The sequence below is a fragment of the Acomys russatus genome, chromosome 23 (assembly GCF_903995435.1).
Source record: "Acomys russatus chromosome 23, mAcoRus1.1, whole genome shotgun sequence".
NCBI lineage: Eukaryota > Metazoa > Chordata > Mammalia > Rodentia > Muridae > Acomys > Acomys russatus.
Window position 1 is genome coordinate 25,976,211 of NC_067159.1, and position 18,565 is coordinate 25,994,775.

Genomic DNA, 18,565 nt, shown 5'->3' on the forward strand with positions numbered 1-18,565 from the left:
GGTCAGAGTGGGCAATTGTCGTTAGGCCCAAGAAAAATCTTCTGATCATAATACGTGTTTATATTTTATATATCTGTAGAGTCTGTTCCTTGGTTATATGACAGCAAAGTGGCCCTGTACAAGCTAACTTTTCTAGGCTAGGAGGGGCCTCTTACCATTTATCCACACCATTTTTTGTCCATCAGTGGTAGGAAGAGGCTTCTAATATGATCTGCTGTCAACGTCTCAAGCCTACTGAATCTTGTTTACCTTTTAAAGTTTACTTTGTTCTGATTGTCTTGTTCCTAAGTAGGTGCAGAGACAGATGTGCCAAGAGCATCCTTGGAGTCAGAGACTCATAAGGAGACCTCTGGTGTTTTTATTTGAGTCACAACCTCCACAGCATAAGCAAGACATTCAAGTAGGCCAAATAAGGATATCTCTATAAATGCAGGAGGGGTAGTATGCTCAGGAATTTCCTGGGGAAACTTAGACATAGTACTCTTGGGAGAAAGCATAAATGATACATAAGATGTTTCCCACCAGTCCAATACCCCCAAGTTGTACAAATATTGAAAGCACCCAAGCATGCAACACATGGAGATCAAGAGCAAAGGTTGAAGACTGCATCACAGGGATCGCATCATTCAGCTCAGCTTTTCTGGATTCCGCTGTTCCCGTTACTTACCACTGTGTCATTTCTCTCTCTCTCTCTCTCTCTCTCTCTCTCTCTCTCTCTCTCTCTCTCTCTCTCCTCTCTCTCTCAGTCTCTCTCTCTCTCCTCAGTCTTTCTCTCCTCCCCCTACCCCCGTGTGTGTATGTGTGTCCACATATGCATTTGTATAGTCAGACTTGCTGAGCAGCTTCTAGGCCTTTGTAAGGGGTTTTCTGCGTACTTGAACTCAGACTTTCATGCTTGTATGGAAAGCAGTATCTAGACTGAGTTAGGACCCTACTCGAGCCCATTAATCTATCATCTTTTTATAAATCCATTACTCACAGTTACTCAAAATTTCAAATAATATTAAACCTTTTAATTGTATAATTCAAAATTAACTTACTGATCAATAGAAGTCAATCTCTTCATTAACGATTTATGTGTGTGTATATGCCTTCCTAAACCTCATGCCATTTAATTCTTCAAGGGAGCATAAAAATTAAAGAAAATTTGAGGTTTATAAGAAAATGGTTTGACAATTATTGGAAAACTCTTTCTGGGGCATAAGCATTCTCTCTAGTTGGATACTTTTCTCTCTACGAGCATGAGATAACCGAGCAATTTTCCATTTTGGGGATCCATTATTTCAACAGTCTGATATATGGATAGACACAGGTATCTCTTTAGAAGTTATATGCAGATAATATGCAAACAAGTAAAGCATAAGACAGTGAAGACTTTGTTCTACAAGGTCTGACAGTAAGTAGAGAACATATATTTTGCACATATATTTGTAATGACCACCTTGTCCTTGGTGTTCTTTTTTTTTCCTATTTTTCTTCTATTGAAAATAGATTTTGTATGTCATACAATTTATCCTGATTACAGTTTCTCCATCCTCCTCATCTTTCCTTCCACCTCGATTCATCCTTTCTTTCATTCATTATAAAACAGACATCACAAGGATAATAATAACATAAGATAAAATATAATGAGACACAAAGAAACAAAAAACATTGGTAAGGACAAAACAAACAGAGCCTAAGATAAGTCCTTGAGAACAGACAGATTCAGAGACCCACTTGTTTGCACACTCAGGAATCCTGTAAAAACCCAAAGTAGAAGGTGTAATAAATATGAAAAGGCCCTGGGGAGGAGGGGAGAAAGAGGGAAAAAACTAAAAACTAAAGAAGATTAAATGCAGAAAGAAAGAAAAAGGAAAGGAAAGGAAGAAAGAAAGAAAGGAAGAAGGAAAGAAAGAAAGAAGGAAAGCAGGAAGGAAGAAAAAGGAAAAGATAGGAAAGGAAGAAAGAAAGAAAGAAAGAAAGAAAGAAGGAAAGAAAGCAGAAAGGAAGGAAAAGGGAACAACGACAACGACAACAACAAAAAACCTTGGCACGACATTGAGGCAAGGAACTTAGAAAGATGCTGTAGAGTTTGCTTTCTTTGTTATCTACTGCTAGGCATGTATCTTATCCTTAAGAGTATATTGCTTTCCTCGAGATGCTCTGTTGGAAAAAAGTGAAATTTTCATTTACAAGTGGTTATTAATTTGAAAGATTCTGGGTTAGGGATGATGGCTTGTGTCCATTTCTTTCAGTTCTGGGACCCCATTTAGTTTGTATCACTTTACAATCCCCAGTACATTGGCAGACTTTTGATGTGGTGAAAGGTGTTTTTTTTTCCTATAATTCTCCATTTTTTTCTAAAAGTTACTAAAGAGCACTTGGTCTTAGAAATTCGCACATAGAACACATTTGTTAGATGCATTTACAGCTAAATACACCCGTTGCAAGTCAAAACAGTGAATCGTGTGAGAATCTGTTCACATAACCTGGCATTTGAAGCAGGGTGAAGCCATACAAATGAATGAATTCCAGGACTGATAGTTACAGCAGTGTAGAAGCACAGAGCATCACCTCAGCAGTAACAGACCTGGCGGCAAGCACTGCCAAATCCAGGGCAGTAACATGAACCAATGCATAACATCTGAAGTGTTCTAAATGCTAGAACATACACATAAGAGAATTTTGATAATTCCCAAACTTGAGAATTAGCCTTAAAACGTTGACAGGATCATCAAGAAATATTTTTTTTTTAGATATTCTGCAAATGGCTTATATTATTATTGTACTTATTTTTTTTGGTTTCTTTTTATTAATTTATTCTTGTTACATCTCAATGGTTATCCCACCCCTTGTATCCTCCCATTCTTCCCTCCCTCCCATTTTCCCCTTACTTCCCTCCCCTATCACTGTGCCTGAGGGGGATTTCCTCACCCTGTATATGCTCATAGGGTATTAAGTCTCTTCTTGGTAACCTGCTGTCCTTCCTCTGAGTGCCACCAGGTCTCCCCCTCCAGGGGACATGGTCAAATGTGAGGCACCAGAGTACGTGTGAAACTCATACCTCACTCTCCACTCAACTGTGGAGAATGATTCATTCTTCCCCATTTTCAAAATTATGTATCCTTGGCACTTTCACAAATTAGGAGTTTCTGCATTATGATTATGGATATACTGTTTATATTACTTTTTCTTTTTAAAACATGCTTATAATATTAAGTAGCTTTGGATGCCCAGACTTTGCAGCATCATTTCTCTAAGTGCCTAAAAGCTGTAATAGTTTTTATAGAAAAATTGAGCTGGTGTTAAACTTTTAAACCAATTTGGGATGCTGAATAAGAGTCTAAATTTGAGAACACTCTGATGGATCTGTGAGTTACTCAGATTTCCCCTCACCTGCTGACAATCCCGCCGGAGCCCAGTGCTTCTCTCAGTTAATATATTTGAAGAGGCTGATGGTAAAGGAATGAGTTAAGAAGCCTCAACTCATATTCTGAGCATTTTGAATCAATCTTGGTAAAGACTGAACTGAACAGACTCAGTGAACACATATTGAAAGCACTGAAGAGAAGTTTTAGTAACTGAACGCCAACATCGCATTCAGACACGTGTCTGCTGACTTTTCATACTATTCTCATCCAGATAAAACGGTTCCCACATAAGGCTTTCTCACACCTGATCCTTGTTATCCACACAACTAGAATGTGATACAACCTCATCTTGGCAGATTTAAATTCAGTTCTGCGTGATCCTTTCAGATCCAAGCTCATGACTGCCACTTCAGTTCTTTTCTGGAAACGCTGTAAAAATACACTCATCGATGGAAGTTAAGTTTAGATATAGAAAGAAGACAATGAAAACTTTAAACTCAACTTGAGGAGAATTATACTTTTCTGCTTACTGCCTGTCTTATTTCACTCAGCTCGTATTTACTTTGAAAGAATGAAAAGTATTATGCTTGTTCCAACAGAAATTAGAGAAGGGCTCACTGTCTCAGCTAAGTCATTCCTCCACATAAGTTAGGAGCGTCACTTTGGTTATTATCCTGTATGGGTTAAATGCTAAGCAACTGGAAGGCAAGCTTTTAATGTGGGGAACCGAATGTGAAGAGAACCAAGGTCACAGTGGACAATTCTTTTACTTTCCACTTTATAATGTTTACTGAAAATGCTTTAGAGTTTTCCTTTTCTGTACTTGTTTATTGTCTTTCCCTTTTTTGGGACCGTTGGCTCATGTATTTGGCATGAATATAAACAACATATGGATAACCGAAAAGAAATTAATCCATTAACAGTTCTAAATATACTTTGCCTATTTTTGTCCTGCACGCTTTTACCATCTGGGAAATTTTCCATTGCTAGCTAAAAATATGATGTTAACTTTCAAGTGTTTTTGTAGCTTGAAGACAGACCCAGTGAAATTTTACGCTTATATTGTGTGGCATTATTCATTATACTTTCATAACCTTCTTGTTGCAATAATGATTTATGCAAAGCATACTACACACAAAATGCACATATAAAACATGCTACATATGTATACTATCTATTGTTAATGATTAACATGTTTGAAGTAAAAATAATAATGATTCATGTGTAAATATCAATATACTGGTTTGATATTAATTTTAGGTGAATATATTTGCAAAATTAAGAACATTAATTCTTATTTATTGTGATAAAATTATAACTTCAAGTGCTTCTAATTAAGAATAACATCTGAAAACACTAAAGCGACCTGATGGTTAGGAAATGGCTGTAAGAGGATAAATGAAAGAAGTTCCCGGGAGAATCCGGTACTGATGGTGATGCAGAAGCCGGAGGCCTGGAGCCAGACCAGTGACTCATCGCAATGAACATCTGCAAGTAGAGATGGGTAAGCAAAAGGGTGTACTATGGGACATCCTAGGGCGTACTACGGCTTCCCCGACAAGATGTTTTCTATGCTTCATTTTGTTTCTCTGCGTTTTGCTATATTCTGAGGGGGAGGTTGCTAGAGCTGAAGGCAAGAACGAAAGGACGGGAGATAAGTGAGATTGGATGACTGATGTGAAATTCAACAAAGAATCAATACAAAAGTTTCAGGCCTCGTGGCGCAACGGTACCGCGTCTGACTCCAGATCAGAAGGTTGCGTGTTCAAATCACATCGGGGTCACTCTTAATAATTGTTTTCCAATTATCCGCGCGATAGTGCCTCAAAAGGAAAAAAAAAAAGTTTTAAAAAAGGTTATAAAAAATAATATAATAAATTTCAGTGATTTTAAATTCTGTTTTAAATAAATATATGGTGATGTTAACAGGTGATTTTAATATCATCTATGCTTTAATGAAAAAGAATATATGAATTTGTGACAGATGTATGTATAATTAACATATTTTGTGTATGATAATGAAAATGTAATTTTTTTCAAGTATTAACTTGGTATTTAATATGAGAACACAAAAGTTTAGATTTGCATAGAGTTCTTTTAAAACCACACTCCACAGTACTTGTCATTTTAAGTATCCCTTAAGTAATTAGTTGCTACACATTAAAAAGTAATGGTGTGAAACTGTGAGCACATTTGTAGTAGTGTAAACGATACATTTTGTATTAGCAAGCCAGAAAGTCCATGCGAGAATAGTTTGTTCTCTGCCTTCCTGTTCCTCTTAGTATATTTAAACATGTTTTCCTTTTTATGTCACTCATGTGCAGGAGTGCTGCTTCCTAATCTCACAGAGGCTGTTCCTTATAATTGTTATTACTGTTTCTATGAATTTTTATTTCCTTATCATATTGTTGTTTTGTATTTAAATTATAACAATTTGCTAGAAAATATTTATTAAACTTACATTATTCAAACTTTCAAGATATTGAAGGCTATTAAAATCATTATAAGTAAAGTAAAAATGTGATAAACTTTAATAACCAACAAAATATTAAGCTTATATTATTTTAAATCAAAATTTGATAAAAAACCATTGTAAATGAAAAATTACAAAATTATACATTGACTGTGTGACAAAAGAGCTCAGCTTTAGAGTTAAATTCATTCCAAAAATCAAGGGATTTTTTTTTTCAAAATTCAAATTTTGTTGAATATACCCTCATATGCGCTGATAACAATGTAGATAAGCAAGTGGGTAATACACATATAGGAAAATATATACATATAGAAATAACTAAGCAGTTCAAAATTCAGTTCCCTTCACTAAGGTATGAAATAAGCTTAATTTTTAAAAACAACTTTAGGGATGGGAGAGGTGTCTCAGGGGTTAAGAACATATATTGCTTTTGCAGAGGACCTGAATTATTCTTAGCACTCACACTGGGAAACTCATAATCACCTGCACTCCAGCTCCCAGGGATCAGAGAACTTGACTTTGACCAGTATCTGTATTCATATGCACAGACCTCCCGGGCACATGCACATATGTGTGTGGGCTTGTGTGTTTGCATGTGTGCCTATGCACATGAGATCAGATTCCTGCAGAGCCCAGAGGAGGGATCCAAGGAAGTCCCTTGGAGTTGAAGTTAATTGCAGTTTGTGACCTTCCCTGTGCTGGGGCTTGGAATAAAACTGGGGTCTCCTGCAAGACCCGAACCTTAACCACTTAGCTAACTCTCTGGGCCCAAGAGCAGCTTTGTGGGTGTACTGTTTTCATGAATATTTTATGTTTAGTATTTGATCATTATCAACAAATCCCTGAACTTTAGCATTTCCTTTAAAAAAACCCTGTAAGTTCATAAATTTTCACTAGTAGATATTATTATTATTATTATTATTATTATTATTATTATTATTATTATTGTTCTTTTATAGCAACATTCTACAAAGAGCAACAATTTTTTATGTAATTCTTTACAACATTTTAAAATGTTTGCTTCAGTAAAGCATATTAGGAATGAAATGCCTGAGGCAAAACATTTTTCTTTGCCTTCAAAAAATGAAAATCAAAGAAAGACATTATTTACATGTTAAAACACGAAAATATTCATGACTAAAATATTTATGTGCTGAGACTAAATTAGAAAGTTTCAAAAGTAATTTTCTTAATCCACGATATAAAACCTACAGGTGTAAAATAGTTGAAAGTGGTCTTTATGTTTTAAAAAGATGAGGCTCCACCGTTATAGAGAGTGTTGGATGACTGATTGTTCAGGCAGTAAACTGTCTCAATCATTTTTCCATTTTGGAAGCAGCAAACCTGCACTTCTGGTTCACTCAGGTATTTAAGTGGTTTTTTTTTGTTTTAATTTTTTATTATTAATTTATTCTTGTTACATCTCAATGGTTATCCCATCCCTTGTGTCCTCCCATTCTTCCCTCCCTCCCCTTTTCTCCTTATCCCCCTCCCCTATGACTGTTCCTGAGGGGGATTACCTCCCCCTGTATATGCTCATAGGGTATCAAGTCTCTTCTTGGTAACCTGCTGTCCTTCCTCTGAGTGCCACCAGGTCTCCCCCTCCAGGGGACATGGTCAAATGTGAGGCACCAGAGTACGTGAGAAAGTCATATCCCACTCTCCACTCAAGTGTGGAGACTGTTCTGACCATTGGCTAGATCTGGGTAGGGGTTTAAAGTTTACCGCCTGTACAATACAGGAGGTATTTAAGTTTTATCCCTTCTCAAATCTCTGATGGGACTAAAGATAAATGTTTCAACTAAGCTTAGTAGGTTAGGAGTTAAGATGTTTTTTGATCAAGACAGATGTTTTAAGTTAATAGAGATGAGATATGGTAGATCTTGATCTTCATTCAGACATTTAGACCCAACAAGATAGGAAATATATTTACTTCAAGTTTGCCAAATAAAAATAGCCAAATCACTACGAATGTAGTTGTCTCGTGGTTCTTCCTGCTGTATGTAGTTTACTTTCTTCATGTGTAATAATATAAATATATACATTAAAAATAAACATTACAAAAAGAAAAATATTTAATTCAAATGGACTTTAGTTTTATTCAGGGTATAAATACGGATCTATTTGCATTTTTCTACATGTAGACCTTCATTAGACCAGAAACATTTGTTAAAGATGCAATCTTCTTTCCATTGTATGGATTTGGCTTCTTTGTCAAAAATCAAGTGTATATAGGTGCATGGTTTTATTTCTTGGTCTTCAATCCTATTCCATTGATCAACCAACCTATTTCTATGCCAGTACCATGCCGTTTTTATTACTGTTGCTCTATAACACAGCTTGAGATCTGGGATGGATATTCCTCTGAAAGATCTTTTATTGTACAGGACTGTTTTAGCTATTCTGGGTTCTTGTTTTTTCCATATGAAGTTGAGAAGTGATCTTTTAAAGTCTATACAGAATTGTGTAGGGATTTTGATGGGAATTGCATTGAATCTGTAGATTCATTTTGGTAAGATGGCCACTTTTACTATGTTGATTCTCCTGATCCATGAGCATGGGATATCTTTCCATCTTCTGATATCTTCTTCAATTTCTTTTTTCAGAGACTTGAACTTTTTTTTTTCATAGATGTATTTCACTTCTTTAGTTAGAGTTACACCAAGATGCATTTATATTATTTGTGGCTATTGTGAAGGGTGTAGCTTCCATAGTTTCTTTCTCAGCCTGTTTGTCATTTGTATACAAGAAGGCTACTACTTTTAATTGATTTTGAATCCAGCCACTTGGCTGGAAGTGTTTATCAGCTGTAGGAGTTCCTTGATATAATGTTTGGGATTACTTACGTATACTATCACATCATCCACAAATAGTGATAATTTGACTTCTTCCTTTCCGATTTGTATCCCCCTTGATCTCCTTTAGGACTCATGGTGCTTATTTGATAACTGGCAAAAAATAAATTTATGGATCTAGAACAATGTATAATCAAATGACTGAGGATTTTGGTTAAATGTTAAAATTAGATGCATTAGTTTGTTGTCTTTTTTAGAAGTGTAATTTTTTTTATGGAATATCCATCAAAGATGAGATGGAAACCACAGATAGCAAATTCTGAGCATTTTAGTAGACAAGAACAAATCACAAAGCTGAGGGACCACATCTCATTTCTTAATCATTTTAATTAAAAGATAAGTATTTTATCCTGCAGCTGTTATTAAGTCTATGAAAATCTGTAGTTCAGAGATAAAATAATGTTTTGAATTGTTTAAAAAATATATCAGTTTGAAGATATAATAATAATTAAAAAATAAATGTTTATTAGGATCGAGCAAGTTACCCATTATGAATCTCCTCTATTGACCTTGGGATGGGACACCACCAGACCACAGAAAGATTTTGATTCAAATCTATCTCGTTCTACCGTGATTACATATAGCGGCATCACTCCAGTTACACCATGGAAAAGTTGTCTCCCACAGTAAGCATCTCACTTCCCATGTTCTGTTCTTTACCTCTGAACCATTGACTATTAATAGAGTCTATGGATGGAAGAATCACTGGCTTTAGTTGCATGTCTATCTACGAGCCCACCAGGAGCTGGTGGATAGCTCCAAATCCATGAGCAGACATCACTGGTTAAAAGAGTGGGTCATAAAACTAAGTGAATAGACATGAACATGAAAACATGAAGTCATAGGAACAGTGAGATGCCTCAGCAGGCAGCCATGCTGATTGCAGTTACTGCATCACACAAGGTGGCAGGAAAGGATCATCTCCCACAAGTTGTCCTTTTAACTCCACATGCATACTATGACATTCATGTAATTACACACACACACACACACACACACACACACACACACACACACGAGAAATGCTGGGACTCGCCTTCTGGAAACTACCTATTCTATTAATTCTTACTGTTTCTAAGCATCTTTGATGGACAGAACTAATAAAGCTGATGTAAGTAAGGTATATGTTCAGACTGATACTGAGGATTTACATTAATTACTACAAAAATCTTAGTACTTTGATTATAATCATGTCTCCCATTGGAGTGACTAGTATTGGAAACATAATAATAGTGTACTTAAAATACCTTGCCTCCATATATATAACTACCACAGTCTATTTCTTTTTAAATTTTATTTTATTAATTTATTCAGATTTCATCTCAATTGTTATCCCATCACTTGTATCCTCCCATTCCTCCCTCCCTCCCTCCCTCCCTCCCTCCCACTTTCACTCTATTCCTCTCCCCAAGGTCTACGACCGAGGGGGACCTTCCTTTGGTCAAATATGGGGGACCAGAGTTCATGTCCGAGTCAGTCCCTGCTCTCCACATAACTGTGGAGAGTGTCCTGTCCTTTGGGTAGATCAGAGTAGGAGTTCAATGTTTACTGCTTGTATTGTCCTTAGTTAGTGCAGTGGTTTTCTTAAGCAGCTTCACTTTCTTAGGTCATTTAGTACTGCTGTATGATATATATGCTGCCGCATCCTGAAACTTTGGGGAGAAATTAAAAAAATATATTAGCAGTAGAAAAATATTATTAGTAGACTATCAAAAATATAGATGTATTGGTACCAAACGGAAGCTCTTACCTCAGGGGAGATAAGAGGGTTCACCCTGTAGCAAATATTGTGGACCATGTCCTGTTAAGACAGATTTTAGTTTCCATAAATGCAATACTCCACCCGGGAAGTGGTTACATGAGATTTTTATTAGTCATAGAAAAATATCATGCCAAAATGTTTACCAAATACTTTTGTAGGGGTAAAAGGGAGGCAGGTTACAGCAAGACAGGGAAAACTCTGCTCAGGGTTTCAGGTGTCCTACAATGACATACTTAGCTTTTGGGTTGGTAAAAGCTAGTGGTCTGCTAAGAATAAATTATAAGGCTTTGATAGTCACAAGGATGTTAGCTTAGGCATAGTGTGGACAATGGATAGCTTTCAATGGATAGCTTGGCTCAGGTCGAAACATTTAAACATGCCACAATCTTGAAGTTTAATCTTTTTGTCAATAGAATCTTTGTTTGTTTTGTATTTGAGACAGGGTTTCTTTATGTAACAGCCCTGGCTGTCTTGGACTCACTTTGTAGACCAGGCTGGCCTTGAACTCACAGTGCCTCACCTGTGCCTGCCTCCCAAGTGCTGGCATTAAAGGTGTGCACCACCACTCCTGGCTGGCCTTTAGAATCTTTAAAAGAGTTGCCATTTTTCTTTTTGCTTGTATTTGCTTTCCCCTTCCACCATGTTGCCAGGGAGCCAAGATTCAAAATGCAATCTTTATCATAGGATGAGGTCCTTTGAGTTCAGTACCTTAGTCACATGGCTATTCCACTTCCAGATTTCCAAAAATATCAGCGAAGGATACCTTCCCCATGAGGTATTGGCCAAGGAGTCTTCAAGCTTCCCAAAAAATAGAGTTTTTTCATTGTTCTTGTTTGTTCCACCAGAAGCCTGTACTAAAGACACCACCCATTTTAAATACAGGACACAGAGGAATGAATCTTTAACTGAGTGCAACCATCATCCAGGCTTCCAGATGGTTATGTGCAGCCTGCAGGGGAGAAAATTCATTGATGACTAGTATTACTTACTTTTCAAGTTGCTGTGATAAAAAAAATCACGGCCGAAGGCAACTTATAGACGAAGGGCTTTGGGAGCTTATAGTTCAAGAAGAACTTAAGCCATCATGGTGAGGAAGGCATAGGAGGCATGGCAGGAACCTGTATGGTCTTGTTTTCATCCACATACATGAATCAGAGAAAGAGGACAGAAAGTGCGGCCCCGCTATAGATCCCCAGAGCGCTCCCTCAGAGATGCACCTCCTTGCAGCTCTCTGCTTTCTCCTGCTCAGAGGCTGCTGACCTCCAACATTTGTATCTAACCACTCACTCACAAGTTTTGCAGGGTCCTCCATTGTTGTTTTGCATTTTACTATCCAGCTGTCCTTGCATTTATGAAAGCCAAACCCCTGCTTCCAAGGCTGCCTTCCCAGCATATCCTCCTTCAAGTTTTTTTCCTGATAGGATCATACCTTGGCTAAAGTATTGACTTCAGATAAGTTTTAGTGGATTAAGATTTCAATTCTAACATCTATTTTTGCGCAGTTTTAACTTAGTCACACCTTAAAGCTGTCAAAAATTACTTCTCTTAAAGGAGTGTTTAAAAGATTAAGTAATGTTATTTTTTACAACATTTGAGTTCTGCCATATATTTACTAATATATTAAATTCTGTTGTTTTAATTCATATTTTATTATGAATTTTGAGGATTTATAATATTCTATTTTCATCATATTCTCTCCTCTGATCTAATATCAATACAACTTTGTTTCCTCATTTTTAAAAACAACTTATCAAGTCTAATCAGTATTAGCTTTATAATCTTGAATATGTGTCCATCCATTGTGGTGTGGTCAATCTACTAGGTGTGACTTTTGAACAAAAATAGCATCCTTTCTCTCTGCAGTTATTATTTACCATCAGCTTCTCAACTAGGGACCACGAGCCCAGGATGGCATCACCCACAACGTGCTGGGCCCTCCCCCATCAATCAGGAATTAAGAAAATGCCTTTACAGGCAGATCATACAGAGGCATTTTCTAAACTGAGATTTCCTCCTCTCAGATAACTCTAGTTTGTGTGTAAGTTGACCTAAGACCAGTCAGAACAGTCCTCCAAATGCTCTGCTTGTAGTCACCCATCACCTTGGGCAAATCTTCAAGCTTGTTCTTCATGGTGATCCTGAGCCGTGGAAGGCATGGATGTAGATTGCCCATTTACGCCTGAGGCTCTACAGACTCTTATTCTCTGCACCTGACCCAGTTCTGGGTTCAAATGTACTTTTAATACACTTAATGGTCATTTAAAAATTCAATAAAATTACCATAAAACACAAAAATGCCACTTTACAAATTATATTCCAATTAAGTACACAGAGATGTTGTTAAGATATCTCCTGTGAGCTAACAGGCTTTGGAATGCATCTCTGTGCTCTACTGAGAAGGCTGAGGACCTAGCAAGAGATGCTGTGTCAGTTATTACAGCCTGAAAACAAAGCGGTGTCTCTTCGGACTTGAAATTTTTTTCATATGCAGCTTATTTTATTTTTGTTTAACCAAATAAACAGATGGTTTTCCTGTGGGGAAAAATATATATTTTCTTTTTAATTATATAGATGTGTGGTGGGGGCATGTGTGCATGTGAGTATAGTTATCTACAGAGGCTAGAGAAGAAGATGAAGGTTGGTGTGAGACACTCAGAGTTGGTGTCTGGAGCTGAACTCAGGTCCTAAGAAGGAACAGCAAGTGCCGTTAACTTCCTACTCACCTCTCTGGCCTCTGCAGTTGTTAAGCACAAGAGAGAACCAGTAAGTCATTAAGTGCTCAGGTAAATAAATGAAATTGCTAGTAATTAAAAAATAAGAGTTAGTATAATTTATTTAAAATAGCACACTTAACTCGCCAAAAATAAATGATTACTGATACTTTAGAGTGTAATTTAATAATTGCTCATTGGAAAAAGCTATTTAGATACTGGCTTAAAGACTACAACAATAAAGTTTCCAGTAATCTTCTTTTTTCATGATTAAAATATCATGTTATATGTAGATGACTCCCTAGAATTTTCATTCTTTTTATAAAAGTGGTACCATCTTTGTTTATTCTGTGGACATTATTATTATCATTGTGTGTGTGTGTGTGTGTGTGTGTGTGTGTGTGTGTGTGTGTGCGCGCGCGCGCGCGCACGTGCATGTGTTTCTGTATGCCTTTAAGCCAGAGAAAAACCTTCAACAGTTGGTTTTCTTCTCCTACTACATGAACCCTGGGGATTGAAGTCAGGTCTACCGGCTTGGAGGCAAGTACTTCCACCTGAAGAGCCATCTTATCAGCTCCCAATTTTCACATATATTTTATATATGAACTATATATATATTTCAGTATTAAATGCCTATTATATATATATATATATATATATATATATATATATATATATATATATATATATATGAAAGTTTTCACAAAAATACAGTTTCTCATAGGGGATTGCTGACTGTACTAAATAAATTAAAGTTATTATAGCCTTTTAATTATTCCTTATATGTTTGTTAAGTAAATTATAGTTTGATTTGCTATATCATGGTCATATCTGTATTCTTTGTGAATTTCATACATTTATACAATTTACTTCAGTCAGTGTCACTCCTTATTCCTGCCTCCAGCTCCTCAAATATTCATTCATTTTCATTTTCATTCTTTTCTTGTGAAGAAAAGCGACTATCTCTTGCCTATTTCCAATGAACTGAAGAAAATGAATGCAATGGGGGCAATTTAGGTTTAATAAAACAATTTAATAATGTGAAAATTAAACAAAATAGTGAAATGACTCTCTTGGTTATGCTAGGACATGTCGGAAAAATCCTTGATACTGTCCATAAGCTAAGAAAATAATAATGGTATTAGCAACATCAACAATAATATATTATTTGTCAGGGAAATAATGTTTATAATTATATACCAAAATAAAATCACTGGGAGGCACTAGAGCAAACCTAAGTGTAATATAAAATCTCACAGAATTGTGTGAATAAAGAAGGAGGTTGCTTCCGCAAGGACCATAATGCTTCATTAGAGAAAAGGTTGGAGAATCAATATCAGTTAGTGTTCTGGCTAGCATGATGTCTTTTGAGTGGTTTCTCCATCACTGGTCCACCAGGGGTAATTCCGTGTGTGTTGACTTCACACAGGTTGTTGGTTTGCCTTTTCATCCACAGCTCAGCTCAAAATGAGCACAGCCTCCCCACAGAGAAAGTGCCAGGAGCAGCATAGCAGATCATCTGCTTCGGGATCTTCTTCCCTGCGCCAGGTGTGCTCCCAGCATGCGGCTGAGAGCGCGGACTCTCATGCTGTGCAAACACAGTGGTGAGATCTGAACTCTTAGTATGCAGTGTGAAAGTAAGTCAGTTTTCACTGTGGTCTCATCCAGCACTCCTGCGGGATGTGTGCCCTTTTCAAGCTCAGAAAACGGTTCTCTCCCCCCCCCCCCGTCATTTAAATATTTTTTTCTAGATTATATTTGTGAATTGAGAACTCTAAGTTCATAGCTAAGATAAGCCTGCTAAAGTCTGTGGCTAAAATATCTAAAGCATGGCCTGTAGCCTGGATGATTACAGCATATGAACAGAGCAGTAGACACTGTCAAGTAAATCCAATCCACCTGCTGCTGTTTTAAAATATTTGTCCTGCTTTGACAAAAAGTCCCCAGTTAATGGCAGTGCAGCCCCAAGCCACATCTGCCCAGTCTAATTTTATATTATGCAGCATGCTAACACTGTCTGGTTATGTCTATAAACATGTTGATGATTCTGTGGCACGGACTTTGTCAATACAAAACTTACACTTATGCCAAACAGTGAATCAATCATTTGTCAAATGCGCCAAAATATCATTTGCCACTTTTGAAATCATCCTAATAATTGAAATGCTGATTATTTTACATTTCATTATCTATCTTTTATTGGGGCCATTATTTGCATGTAACTTTAGTAAAATACAATAGACTGAAAGTTCTGTTTTACTCTGCAGAAGGACATGGTGTTCCCTTTGCCTTTATCAACAACTGACATTAACATCAGTGTCTACATCTTTTACTTAGAGTGTTGAGTGAGAATTGATGCTCATATTTTCATGATTTATTTTTAAATGTTTTCATCATGGGGAGCTAGAAAGATATCTCAGAGGTTTAAAGCAGAGTCTGCTCTCCCAGTGGACCTGTGTTCTATTCCCATATGGTGGATCACAACTGTAACTCCAGTCCCTAGGAATTCACCGCCATCTTAGCACTAGGCACACATGCGGTGTTCAGACATACATGCAAACAAAACACCCAGACAAATAAAACAAATAAATAAACTGAATTAAACAAAAAAAATGTTCTCCTTACACAAGATATGTAATTTTCTATTTTCAACAATTTCCATTGCTTGAATAAAATTAACCTTTTAAAAAATTTAGGTATCAAGAAGTGAATAATTGCTTTATCGTTTAATTAAGGAGATTACTTAGTTCCTATCCTTTGTTTTAAGATGAGTTACCCCAGGAAAAAGACACCATAACAAGAAATGAGAGCTCCAAAGACTGTTTGTTCCTCAAAACAGTTTCAAAGGCAAATTGAAAGACACCTTTACCAAAGGAAAGAAAGTATATTGATTTCATAAGAATCATAGGTCACATATGAACTTAGACAAAGCTGGATTCAGAGGCACAAGCCATAACTTGGTACCCTCTTTAAATTTTATATAATTTAATATATAAATTTGCCCAGTGGAAATCGTCAGATATGGGGCACCAGAGTTCCTGTGAAAGTCAGACCCCACTCTCCACTGAAACAAATAAATTTTCATTCTTTTGTTTGGTTTCATTCCTCAAAAGGCCTCTTCATGCCCGTCCAGGAAAATGAATGACAACAGCTACAGGTTTCTCAATGCTACGTACAAATTCCTACAAGAAAATAAAAATTTATATAATTTTACATATGAACATATCTTCAAATAATTATAAACAAAAACCATGTATGTAAATGTACATATAAATATGTAATATAACTTTTATGTCTTTGTTCATTTGAGACTCATAGCTCTACAAGGCATATTGTACATATCAATTCAGAACAACAGATATAAGTGGCTTTTCCAACGTCACACAGCTCCATCCTGGCAGATCTCTGATCTCAAATCAGGAATGTGACAGTGTATTCCATATTTCTTATTTCTCCACTCTACATGATTTAATCAGTGTCTAAATAAAAGTTCAGAGATCTGTGAGTGCTCAGCACTCTTTATTTATTATGATTTCTGTTTCCTGTACTAAAGTAATTACTATATGCCACGACATTTGGTAATAATTCCCCAGCAGACACAAATGGATACATAGACAGCCAAAGCATTGATGTCATGGGGAGTGAGCCTTCCTACGTGTGTAGTGACTTTCTTGGAGTACATGCTCACAACTAGGGATGAGGCACTTCAGGTCTGAGAGTTCCACAGTGTGTACAATGAGAGCAATGAGGAAACCACAGTTCTTTCAAAGTAAAGTAGTTTATCTTTCTTCTTATATTTTGTGTTTACTCCAAATTTATACACTGGGACATTCTTCATCCATAAGTATGGACTTAAATTAGAGCTGTGGTCCATTCCCTCTTGTGGAGGAGCTCCCTCTGATGTTTCTTCTAATTTAGCACTTATGGAGATGAAATTTTGAAATGTTAAAGCCTTAAGACACCTCTTAAAATATTCATCATTGAAATATATTTTAAATATTTTAAAAAACAATTTAAAGAGTTTGAATTTCTTGTTTGCACAGAGTCCCCGCCCCCCCCCACTACATTTCCCATTGTTGTCAGGATTCTGGTTTCTGACAATAGTAACTTTTTGTTTTTGTTTTGTTTTGTTGTACCCATGTGCCCATTTGGTTTGTCTTTCACAATTTGACTGTAGTGTCTAGATTAATGTGCTTCCTACTGTTGTGATAAAGACAAGGGCCAAAAAAACTAGGGGGAGGGTGTTGTTATTTGGCTTACATGTTCCAGTCACAGACCGTCATTGCAGGAAGGCAAAGCAGGAGTTCAAGCGGGGCAGAAGCCATGGAGGAATGGCCACTTACTGACTTGGCAGCCAGCTCACTTACATAACTCGGTACCAGATGCCCAATGGTGGCACCCCACAATGGCTTCAGCTCTCGCACAACAACCAAACACCAAGAGGCTACTGTGCATATTTGTGAAGAGACCCATCTGATGGAGGAATTTTTTCAGTGGAGGTTCCCTCTTCCCAGGTAATGCCAGTTTGTGTCAGGTTAACAAACTGGGCAGCACTGGTCCATCGCTTTTCTCTGTTGGAGTTTGACTGGTGCCCATTCTACCAACTTCATGTGTGATATGGTAACTCATCAAATGCCATCTCCTTCCTCACAGCTCTTATCTCAGTTCCCCATTAATCCAGTAGTGACAATACCAGAAGCTCTGCCATCCTTTCAGTACGATGTTCCTCAGTGTGGATAGCGTTGGTCTTTTATACTGAAGATCAGCGGTCTTTTCCACACCTGCCCATTTTTCATTAATTAAGTTGTATTTTCATCTCTAGTTGCTATGTTTTGAGTCTTTTTTGTTTGTGCCTTTCATTAATCATTTCAATGTGCTTAGTCTTCCTTTACTTTCTTGGACATCATTCACTTACCAGGAAATTGGGATACTTGTGAGGACATCCTATTGGGACCTTGGGTGAGAGAAGTATGGGAGAATGGGGAAATAGAAGGATCTACAGGGTCCTAGAAACCTACAAAAAGAACATCATGATGGGCAGATATGGGCCCAGGGGTTCTGCTCAAACTACTGCACCAACCAAGGACAATATTTGCGGTAAACATCGAACCCTTACTCAGATCTAGCCAATGAACAAGACATTCTCCACAGTTGAGTGGAGAGTTGGGAGTGACTCAGACATGAACTCCGGTGCCCCACTTCCCCATGGTGGGGAGGCCTGGTGGCACTCAGAGAAAGAATAAGCATGCTACCAAGATGACACTTGGTAACCTATGACCATATAATGGGGAAGGAGGTTCCCCTCGGTCACAGACATAGGTAAGGGGAATAGGGTGAAAGTGGGAAGGAGGGAGGAATAGGAGGATACAAGGGATGGGATAACAATTGAACAACTGAGATGTAATATGAAT

At 37.1% G+C, this 18,565-nt stretch overlaps 1 protein-coding gene and 1 non-coding gene across 2 annotated transcripts in view; one reads left to right on the forward strand and one right to left on the reverse strand.

Annotated features, from left to right (window-relative positions):
• Myoz2 (myozenin 2) overlaps positions 1 to 18,565 on the reverse strand; it is a 1,071,004-nt gene that overhangs the window by 969,456 nt on the left and 82,983 nt on the right. The window lies entirely within an intron of this gene.
• On the forward strand, positions 5,066 to 5,137 carry Trnaw-cca (transfer RNA tryptophan (anticodon CCA)). Its single transcript has one exon. It is a non-coding gene; the product is annotated as a tRNA-Trp (tRNA).